The sequence below is a fragment of the Nyctereutes procyonoides genome, unplaced genomic scaffold (assembly GCF_905146905.1).
Source record: "Nyctereutes procyonoides isolate TBG_1078 unplaced genomic scaffold, NYPRO_anot_genome, whole genome shotgun sequence".
NCBI lineage: Eukaryota > Metazoa > Chordata > Mammalia > Carnivora > Canidae > Nyctereutes > Nyctereutes procyonoides.
Genome location: NW_026575036.1, coordinates 12,405,885 through 12,416,351, shown reverse-complemented (window position 1 = coordinate 12,416,351; position 10,467 = coordinate 12,405,885). Strand labels below are relative to the sequence as shown.

The 10,467-nt window shown below is 34.7% G+C and overlaps 1 protein-coding gene across 2 annotated transcripts in view; it reads right to left on the bottom strand.

Annotated features, from left to right (window-relative positions):
- Nucleotides 1-2,455: 2,455 nt before the first annotated feature.
- The window catches only part of KLHL42 (kelch like family member 42), a 151,726-nt gene continuing 143,714 nt past the window's right edge, over nt 2,456-10,467 (bottom strand). Inside the window, exon 5 of one of the 2 annotated variants that reach the window (XR_008663557.1) lies at nt 2,456-2,648. The gene's annotated coding sequence lies outside the window, so the exon portion shown is untranslated. The remainder of the gene's footprint in view (nt 2,649-10,467) is intronic. The other variant, XR_008663559.1, reaches the window with a different exon arrangement.

The following is a 10,467-nucleotide window of genomic DNA, read 5'->3' as shown; positions in this document are numbered from 1 at the left end:
TTTTAACCAAATATTGCTAAATTCAAGAGCTATTAAAGCTTTACTTAAAAGGCACTGATGTACAAGTTTAAATATTTTGGAGAAGGAATACACTTTTTACAATATTTGAATTATTATATCCTTTTTATTGAAATTTATAATGGGCCTTACTCTGAGTCAAGCTCATTTTCCTGTCTCTATTCTGAATACGCTGTACAGGATGGATATCTAAGGAAGAAGAGACTCTGGCATCCGTATGTGATCATGATTTCTTCAAAATAACAACTCCTAAATAAAAGTCATTCAACACACAGACATACATAGTTTTAAAGAAATCATGCCACTGATGGGCGGAAGATTTTTGAGTTAGGATGCGTTGATAATTATTGATCTATTTCATTAGCATAGAATCTCTTCATTTGTAATAATGTTAGCTAAGATCACTTAAGCATTTCTTACAAACCAGGCACTGTAAATGCCATGTACGCATTATTTCATTTAATCCTTCAAAAGGACGGGCACTGAGGGGGACACTTGACGGGATGAGCACTGGGTGTTATTCTGTATGTTGGTAAATTGAACACCAATAAAAATTAATTTATTTTAAAAAAAATCCCTACAAGTCAGTAGGGTTTTACCCCACTTTGCAGATGGGAAACATTAGACTCATTTGTCCAAGGAACAAGTATAGAAAGCTCATAGTCAGAATTGGAAGCAGAAAATATGAATCCAAATTCCCTTTTTGTAAAATATGGATTCCTTTGTAAATTGAGACATCCTTTGGGAATTTAAAAAGTAGAAAAGTTTGCTTCACAGATTTTACAACTGATAAACAGGAAAAGGTAAGGGGAAACAGAATCCCAGATGCATAAGTTAAGATTTTGAAATTATCTTATATGGTCTGATGTGTATGGTATTTTCTTCTGAAAAAACATTTGCCATCAATTACAAAGTAGTTTTAAATTATGAGATAAACTCCTTACTTTAGTCCATATTTAAAATTTATCAATTAGCAAGTGCCACAGATTTTCTTATGCTAAAATATATTTTTTTGAATCTCAAAGTATACCATTTTTGGTCCCTGAGGACTATATGATGGTACACTTTAGGAAGTTTCTAATTGCAAAATAACAAGTGGACAAAGACAATATCAATTTCACCAATTTAAAAAATTTAGCCATGATACCTGTATATAAAAATCACTTTTATAAAACCTCTAGTGTCTTTTCATTATTAAATATTGGCATTTTAAGAACTCTAACCAATAGAATTTCTTATTGTGAATTATGGCATGTTAATATAAAATTTCCAGATTAAAAAATATTTTTTTTCCAATTTAAACCACGTCAAAGAAAGCTGGAAGAGATTTAAAGAGATCCCAAGGTTCATCCTCCAACCACCTGCAATGAAGATTACTATACAGAAATATGCTTTAAGGTTATTTACCAGAATAATTTCAACCATATTCCTAGATTATGCTGCGATTATTTGACATGAACAAAATATTATTGGCATAATCTTAATTTCTGCTGACAGCTTGGAAGTTACCACTAGGTGGCGGCACAGGAGACATTCAGCGCCTGAACTGAACTTTAATTGGCATGGCTGGAGGGGTAAGCCAAGTCAGAGAAAGGTATAGAATTGTTATAAATTCAAATTGTGTGGCTTTTCTGGCTACATCCTTTATGGATTAGAGAAGACAAAAACAATAATTTTATTTTAATGAAGGAAAACAGACACCCATAAGCTAATTCCCTTTAGTTCTTTCTTTCATATTCATATTTTGCATAGCTGTGGTGAACAATTTTATATTCATCTAATCTGTTTTCTACACTGTAGTCAGACTCATATATTCAAGATGTAAATGGAGCCATCCTCTATCCTCGCTTTAAAATTTTCAGTGGCTTCTCCTTGCTTCTTCCAAATGGCCCTGTTTGGACCATATGGCCTTTACCTCTCCAAAGTCACCCTCCTTCAGGCTGCAGCACCCAGCACAGTGAAAAGCACTCAATTCATATTTATTATTCTAAAAAAATTGTTTAAATTGTGGTTAAAAAAACCCACATAATATAAATTTACCACTTTAACCATTCTTTTCTTTTTAATTTTATTTATTTCTTCATGAGAGACACAGAGAGAGAGGCAGAGACATAGAGAAAGAAGCAGACTCCATACAGGGAGCCCAGTGTGGGACTGGATCCAGGAACTCCAGGATCACACCCTGGGCCAAAGGCAGACGCTGAACCGTGAGCCACCCAGGTGTTCCCCATCTTAACCATTCTTAAGTTACACTTGACTAGTGTTAAGTTATATTCACACTGTGACAGAATTTTTGTCATCTTGCAAAACTGAAACCCTATACCCTTAAACAACTCCCCATTTCTCCCTTCCCCAGCCTCTGACAACCACCACTTTACTTCCTGTTTCTATGAATTTGACTTTGTTAGATATCTCATATAGGGAGAATCATGTAGTACTTGCCTTTTTGTGACTGGCTTTTTTCACTTAACATAATATCTTCATGGTTCATCCAGGTTGTAGCATGTGACAGGATTTTCTTCCTTTTTAAAGCTGAGTAATAATCCATTGTATGTATATATATCACATTTTCTTTATCCTTTCATCAGTTGATGAACATTTAGGTTGTTTCCCAGCTCTTGTGAATAGCGCTGCAACAAATATGGGACATGTGAATATCTCTTCAACATTCTGCTTTTAGTTCTTTTGTCCATTTTCTCCTCTTTGGAGAAATGTCTATTCAAGTACTTTGTCCACATTTTCATCAGGTTGTTTTTCTATCGTCGTTGTTGAGTTTACAGAAATTCTTAGTACTTTTTGGATATTAATCCTGTATCAGATATATGATTGCAAATATTTTCTCCCACTCCATAGGTTGCCTTTTCACTATGTTTTGTTCTTTGTGCACAGAAGTATCAATTTTTTATAAAAGGAAGCTATATAGTCTTCACAATTTTCAATCTTTATGACAGTCATATCCTTCCACTTAGGAAGTGGAATCATAATTTACTTACCCATTCTTCTACTATGGGATATTATTTACCATTCCAAATAATGCCATAAAAATAGTATTAGTGATTATTTCCTTAGAATTTATGCTGCCATTAGTAAAATTACTGTATCAATTAATATAAACATTTTATTATTTATTGCTTCTGATCTTGTTACTTATTGCTAAATTTCTTTCTTAACTTTCTTTCTTAATTTATAAGACCAACAGTAATATTATACTAGTTACTTTTTGTTGAACAGTTATTACGTGCCAAACATTCAGCTAGATTTTTTGCACATAGTATTAGTCCTCATATCGATGCTACAAGGTAGGAATTATCACCATTTTATAGTTAATAATACAGATTCAGGATTGTGTTACCCAAGATTATATAGCTTGTAAGTAACAGAATTATCATTTGATATTAATCTGTCTTACATTGATTGTCTATGCTTGAGAATATACCACTTTCGCTTTTCCTTCACATAATCTTTAAGAATTATAATGTTTGCTAATTTAATAGATGGAGAACGGGTAATTATTAAACTATACACCCTTGATTACATGCATGGATGAGTATTTTTCCACATTTTCTTTGCACTGCCCCTTACTATTTCCCTCCCCGAGCTGAATGGGTATTTCTTCTCTCTGCACGACCACAGCACATACACAACTTTTATCCTGCCTTGAATTGCATGACTTTCTCTTTAGTGCGTTAACTGCCCTGTTTTCATATCTTATCAAACTTTTTTTTCTACAAAAAAGATATTAACCCTTGTCAGTCATACTTTTGCAATATGTTCTTTGTCAATCTATTTTCCTTTTTGCTAGTGTTTTTTTCTATTGACAGCATAGACTCCTTAATTTTTACATATTTGTTCTCAGTGTGGTCATTTCTATATTGATCATTTAATTTGGAGTTTCTTCTATTGTTTCTAAGTGTAGAAATTTTTTTTCTCCATATATAAATACTCAATAAGTATTTATTTTTACTTTCTTGTTTGGCTTTTTCTATTATTCAATTTTGATGTTTAAGTCTTAAGGTGTTGAAGCACAGTGTAGATATAAATTTATTACCTTCTCAAAATTGTAGATAGTCCCAATGCCATTTACTAAATAATCTTTCCTCACTGTTCTGTAATGCCTCAATTATATATTAAAACCATTTATATGAACTAATTTTTAATAAGTTTACTAAAACATAATTCACTCTAAAGTGTACCACTCAGCAGGCTTTGTACATTCAGAATTGCACAACCATCATCATAACCTAATTCCAGAACATTTTCATCACCCCAAAAGGAAACTACCCACCAGCAGCTGTCACTGGCCATCCTCCCCTCCCTTAGCCTCTGGCAACCACTAATCTACTTTTTGTCTCCCAGAATTTGACTCTTCTGGACATTTCATGTAAATAGAATCATACAAATGTGGTCTCTTATGACTGATTTATTTTACTTGCTTCCAGTGTTCATCCATCTTGTTGCATGTATCAGTACTTCATCCATTTTATGGCCAAATAAGATTTTGATATATGTATACACCATATTTTGCTTATCCATTTATTAGTGGATGGACATTTGAGTAACTGCTACCTTTTTGGCTATCATAAATAATACAACTATAAACATTTGTGTACAGGTTTCCGTGTGTGTGTGTGTATAGATACAGATATATAGATATAGATATATAAAGAGATATTTTTTTTCTCTTGGATATATACTAAGGAGTAGAATATATGGATCATATGGCTTAACTTCTTAAGGAACTGCCAAACTGTATATAAAGCAATTGGATCATTTCACAATCCCACCAGCAATGCATGAGTTCCAGTTACTCCATATCCTCATCAACATTTTTTATTATCTGTCTTTTTTTATTATAGCCATGAAAGTGGATGTGACATTGTATTTCATTGTGGTTTTAATTTGTATTTCAGTAATGACTAATGATGTTGAATACATTTGCATTTGCTTATTGGCCATTTGCCTATCTTCTTTGGAGCAATGTCTATACAAATCCTCTACTCAGTTTTTAATAAGACTATTTGTCCTTTCGTATTTGAGTCACAAAATTTATGTGTATATTCTGGCTACAAGTCCTTTATTTTTTCCCAATCTGTGGGTTGTCTTTTCACTGTCTTGATGATATCCTTTGAAGTACAGAAGTGCTTTTTTTAATGAAGACCTATTTCCCTATGTTTTCTTTTAGCTGCTTGTGCTTTTAATGTCATTTCTAAAAAAACTATTGCCTAATTGGTGGTGACAAAGAGTATGCCTATGTTTTCTTTTAGGAGTTTTATAGTTCTAGTTCTTTCATTTAGATCTAAGTTCGATTTTTGGTTACTTTTTATATATGATGTCAGATATAGATCCAACTTCATTCTTTTACATATTGATACCAGTTGTTCCAGCACCGCTGGCTAAAAAGACTATTTATTCCCTTTTGAATTGTCTTTAATGAATTTCTGGGCCATTTATCTGTTCCAGTGATTTCCATGTTCTTGAAGGTCTTCTGTGCCTTGATTATGTTTACTTTTACAATAGTTATACACCTACAAGAGCTATCCTTCCCTTATTAATTGCCTCCATCACCCACCTTCCTCCCCAACACACATACTCAGAATATTCTTTTTGATTCTCATCCATTTATTATTGTAGACCGGTAGTTTACAAGCTTGTTTTTCCAGATAACAAATTCAAAGTTTAAGGTTCATTGCGTACATTTCTACTTAGTGATCATTTTCTTCCTCCTTGAATTGCTGCTGTTAATGATTTATGTATTTTTCTCAATGCATTTTTCTCTTTGAACAAGTATTACTTCCATTTTAAAAAGGAAACATTTAAAAATAGATATACTGCACAATGAAGCTAAATTCTGTGACTTGACATAATTTACCCAACTAGACAGTGGCAAAGGCATTTGATTATCTCAGTCACTATAAAGTCTATTTCTGAGACTGTTTCCACTTAAATCTTACTGCTTTTGATCTAGCAATCGGGATTCTTAAGAAAAATTGAAATGTATGTCAATCAATCTAACTACTTTTTTCTCCATACTGGTTTATTGTTGTATATCACTGCACAGATTTATAATTTGATACTCTCTGATCTGTCAAACCAGCTGCAACTTAGATAAAGCCACTGGCTGTTGGTTGTGTCCAACTGTTGTTTCAGTTTTCATTTAGAAGTATTCCCAAGGGATGGACAGTATGATACCCTACAGTGATGGAAAGACACGTGTAGTTTGGGATAAGCAGTATTTATATTGCTCTTCTAACACATACTACAATTAGTAAAGTTCAATAAAATCTTCAGGGTTGGGAGAATATACCAAAGATTAAATGTATTTATGTATCGTATTTACCTCTCTCAAAAAAATAAAAGATAAGACACCATTTTGGAGAATAACATTGCATCTTTTTCTAGCTCCAGGTCTGTATAAGCCAAAAAAAAGTTTATGTAAATTTATGCAATTTACTGATGATTGTGCAATGCAATCTAATATGCATATCATCCTCCTACTCCCAAAAAACTACCTGCAAATAGTCTAGGTCAGCACTTTATAATAGAAATAAAGTGAGGGTCACATATAGAAATGTTTCAATTTTTTAAATTAAATTTTTGAATTTTCTGGTAGCCACAAAACTGTCAAAATAGTCAAAATTAACTTCAATATATATTACATAACCCAATATACCAAAAATATCAACATATAATTATTATGAAAATTGCTGGTGAGATATTTTCCATTCTTTATTCATACTAAATCTTTGAAATCTAGTATGCACTTCACACTCAAAGTTCATCTCAGTTCAGATTAGCCACGTGTCCAGTGCTCCGTAGCCACATGGTGGCTGCCATATGGGACAGTGCAGGTCTAAACAGAAGACCTCACAAACCTCTCCAAGCCAGAGGGCCACCAGTAGAAGGGAGGCATAGGAAGGAAAGGAGAAAACATGAAAATTGGCAAAAGGAAAAACAATAGAAAGAAAGGAGAAATGAATGAGAAAATAAGAAAAAGATAAATGAAAAGAGAGAAAGGGAATGAACATTTTCTGAACACTTGCAGCTTGCCAGCAGTTAAGCATAATGGGAAGTGCTCAGAAGCTACTTGGAAATAATCTTTAGAATCCTCTGTGTCCTTAAGTAAGAAAGTCACATTTGTAGCAAACAATATTATTACTGGTGATGACTCAGTAAGTTACAAAAGTACTTTAACATTCAGTCATGGGAAGATTTATTCTGGTTCACATGCCCATAGTACAGAGACGAATCTACCTCTGGTCTGGACTGTAAAGCACTAAGAGGACTGCATCTGAGAGAAACTGTTTCTTACACTTTTTTTTCCTTCCAAGACACCAAGACGCAATACCAGACATCCCCTCAGCGGAGATCCAGGCCAACGGAATTTGCAATGCAATGAGAATGAAAAGGGGAATGAAGGAGGAAAAAGAAAAACCTATCTGTGATTTTAGGGAGTAAGGGGATCCCTGGATCCACTCTGTAGGTAAGGAACAAATGAAAATTGGTCATGTATTGGTACATAGGACTTTCATATAGACCACCCATTTTAAGCATTGTGGAATAGTGCAACCTCTTCCCTTATCTGAGTGGGAGAGACAGGCTGGGTTCCTGCTTTAGATTTGGGTCTAAGGAACTTTGTCTGCTTTTGGGAGTGGGCAAAACTGACCTTCAACTGTGAGGCAAAAGCAAATGGTAACTGAAACATATCCTCTAAGTGAAGATGGTCCAGAAAGCAAGAGAAAATCTAAAGCATCAATGCCAAGGTGGAGAACAAGACAAGAATCTGAAATAAAAGTTGGCAAAAGCAGGGAGGCATGCAAGAAGGAGCAGGCTTCTACCATGGAGCCTGGAGGCCTTTGTTATATACTTGCGGAGAGACCTCTGGCTGAGCCTATGAGGGGAAAGAGCTTATAAAGAGCATAATGCCATGTCTCCACTCCAGCTTAGTGGATAATATGTGAATTGCTGGCAAAAATATTAAGTATCAGTTCTTTAAAAATAGATTTTATATATTCACCAAATAACTTAATAATAGTCTCAATACATCTGCCAGACATATACTTTAAATGCCCCACACAGATGAGTTGCAGTGAACTGAGCAAACCAAAATTTTCCATGCTGATTTAATTCAAGCCTGGCATCTAGGTAGGGGCTGTATGTAGGATTAGCGCATTATAAATTCATGTTGTTTTTGCTCATTCCCTCAACTGGAGCCATGCTCTTTACACCCCTAACCAACACTGAAACATGGAACCCTTCCCTGTCTTAGACCACCCCAACTCCAATGGAACAACCTGAAGCGCTCCCAGCCAATGGAACTACTGCTTTAAAAAGACTTAAGACACTATTCATAACAAGTATGGAGATTTTTCTTTGGGGCATTTTATTTCTTTTTTTTCAGAGTCATTTATATTTGCTCTTTTCACTTTTGCAAACCTTTCTTGAAGCATCACTCAACTCTTTGTTTTCTATTTCATTTAATCAAGTTGGAATTTTTTTCATATAAGTCTTCAGATATTTGCTGTCTTTCCTCTTGGGAGGCAGTGAAGAGCCCTGTCACTTTGGTTGCCATAGGCCACCAATGGCCTGTAATCATCTCACAGTTCTGTCCTTGGCAAAAGCAAAGCCTTTAGAAATCAACCCTCTAATAAATTGCAAGTTCTCTTCTATGCCCGAAATCTGCTTTGAGTACGTAGAAGAAATGTCATTATTTAAACCCACTCTAGGTTTGTTGCAGACTACCTGAGAGAACACATATGTCTGCAAACATAGAAGAGTAAGAAAAAATATTAATGTTCTATATGTTTTAGATTTTACTTTTTTTAGATTGTTGTTTTTAGTTAACATTGCCATTTGGTTCTTTAATTATCTGATGGGAGTGAAGGACTGCAGGTGAGGAGTGGAGTGGAAAGAAAGGAGGAAGAGTCATGTAGTGCCAGGAAAGAGGCTAAAGAGAAAATGTAAGGCAAAGCAGAATGGCTGAGTGATTAACACCATGGAATTAACTCATGGCTTCAAGTCCTGGCTTTCACACTCTCCAGCTGGGTGGCTTGAGCAAGCTATTCAATTCTTTAAGCTTGTTCTCTCAATTGTAAAATGGGAATAACACTCAAATCTACCTCATGGGGTTGAGTGAACTAATTAAAATAAAGCAGGTAAAGCAATTAACAAATGTCTGGCACACAGTAATCACTAAGTGGTACAGATTCTTTCTACAATTAGTGGTAGTAATACTGATGGGATTAAACAGAATGAAATAAAATCAATGCTATACTTCATTCTACTCATTCTATTCCTACAATTTTACACATTGATTTTCTCTCTTTGGCATCCAGGGAGACATGTGGTAGTGGAAATCAGATGGGTAAACAAGTGTATTCAGAGAACAAACAAGGTCATGCAATAAGCACCATAGGGCTACCTCAGGAATAGAACATTGCAAAAGAAAAGTAACTGTGAGAATGTATCTCTTCAAAATCACATCTCTGAGATCTCAACCCAGAACTTCCACTTTCATTTCTACAAAATAGAAATAAAAATAATTTACAGAACTATTTTTCATTTGACAAATCTCCATCCCTGACACTATCATCTGACCCGAGTCTCTGTCTCATCACTCCCAACAGCTGGGGCCAGGTCCCAAAGTGGCTGTTCCAGGGGTTAATGAACTCCCATTTGCCCCTGGCCTTGGCTACCTCCATCTTGTGGTAATTATCTGAATGAAACTGGAATAGGAAGGGACAAGGACAAGAAGGCTAAAAAAGAATCTTTACTCTTTGCCAGAAGGCAAGATTAAATTTTCAGTATATTTTATTCAGATATTAACAGCTGGAGCAGTGATTGTCTTGCCTTTGAGGAAGTCAATGTCTCAGCTAAAGAATAGCAGTCAACAGCACCCTACTCAGTGAGTCTGAGAGCAATGAGCCTGTCTGGGTGTGAATGTTCTGTTGAAACTGAGTGAAGCAGTTAACAATATCTTCAGTTAGGCTGCCTACAAATGTTCCTCCAAAAAAAAAAAAAAAAAAAACGCTCCCTAAGGTGTTTTTTACTGGCAGCACCAGTTATATATTAGAAAACTTAAATGAATAGAGATAATCTGGATGGAGCCAACTGTCAGTGAGGTGACATGTCAACCATCCACACATGCTGCTCGATTAAATTTGTCATTCACATATCTACACACAAATACGTGTCATATGTGATCCACAAGAAGATGCTCTTATGAACTTCTACCTATGTAAGAGTAACACAATAACTATCTTTAGAGAATAAAATGTTTCTGTATATTACTATACTGAATAGCATGTATGTATGTATATACATACATTGGTGCATACACACACATATATACACACACACATTTCATACATTGCAACATATACTAAAATATATTTAGAATATACCTAGAATGTAAGCTTCATGAGACAGGAGTCTGTCCATTTTTTTTTACCT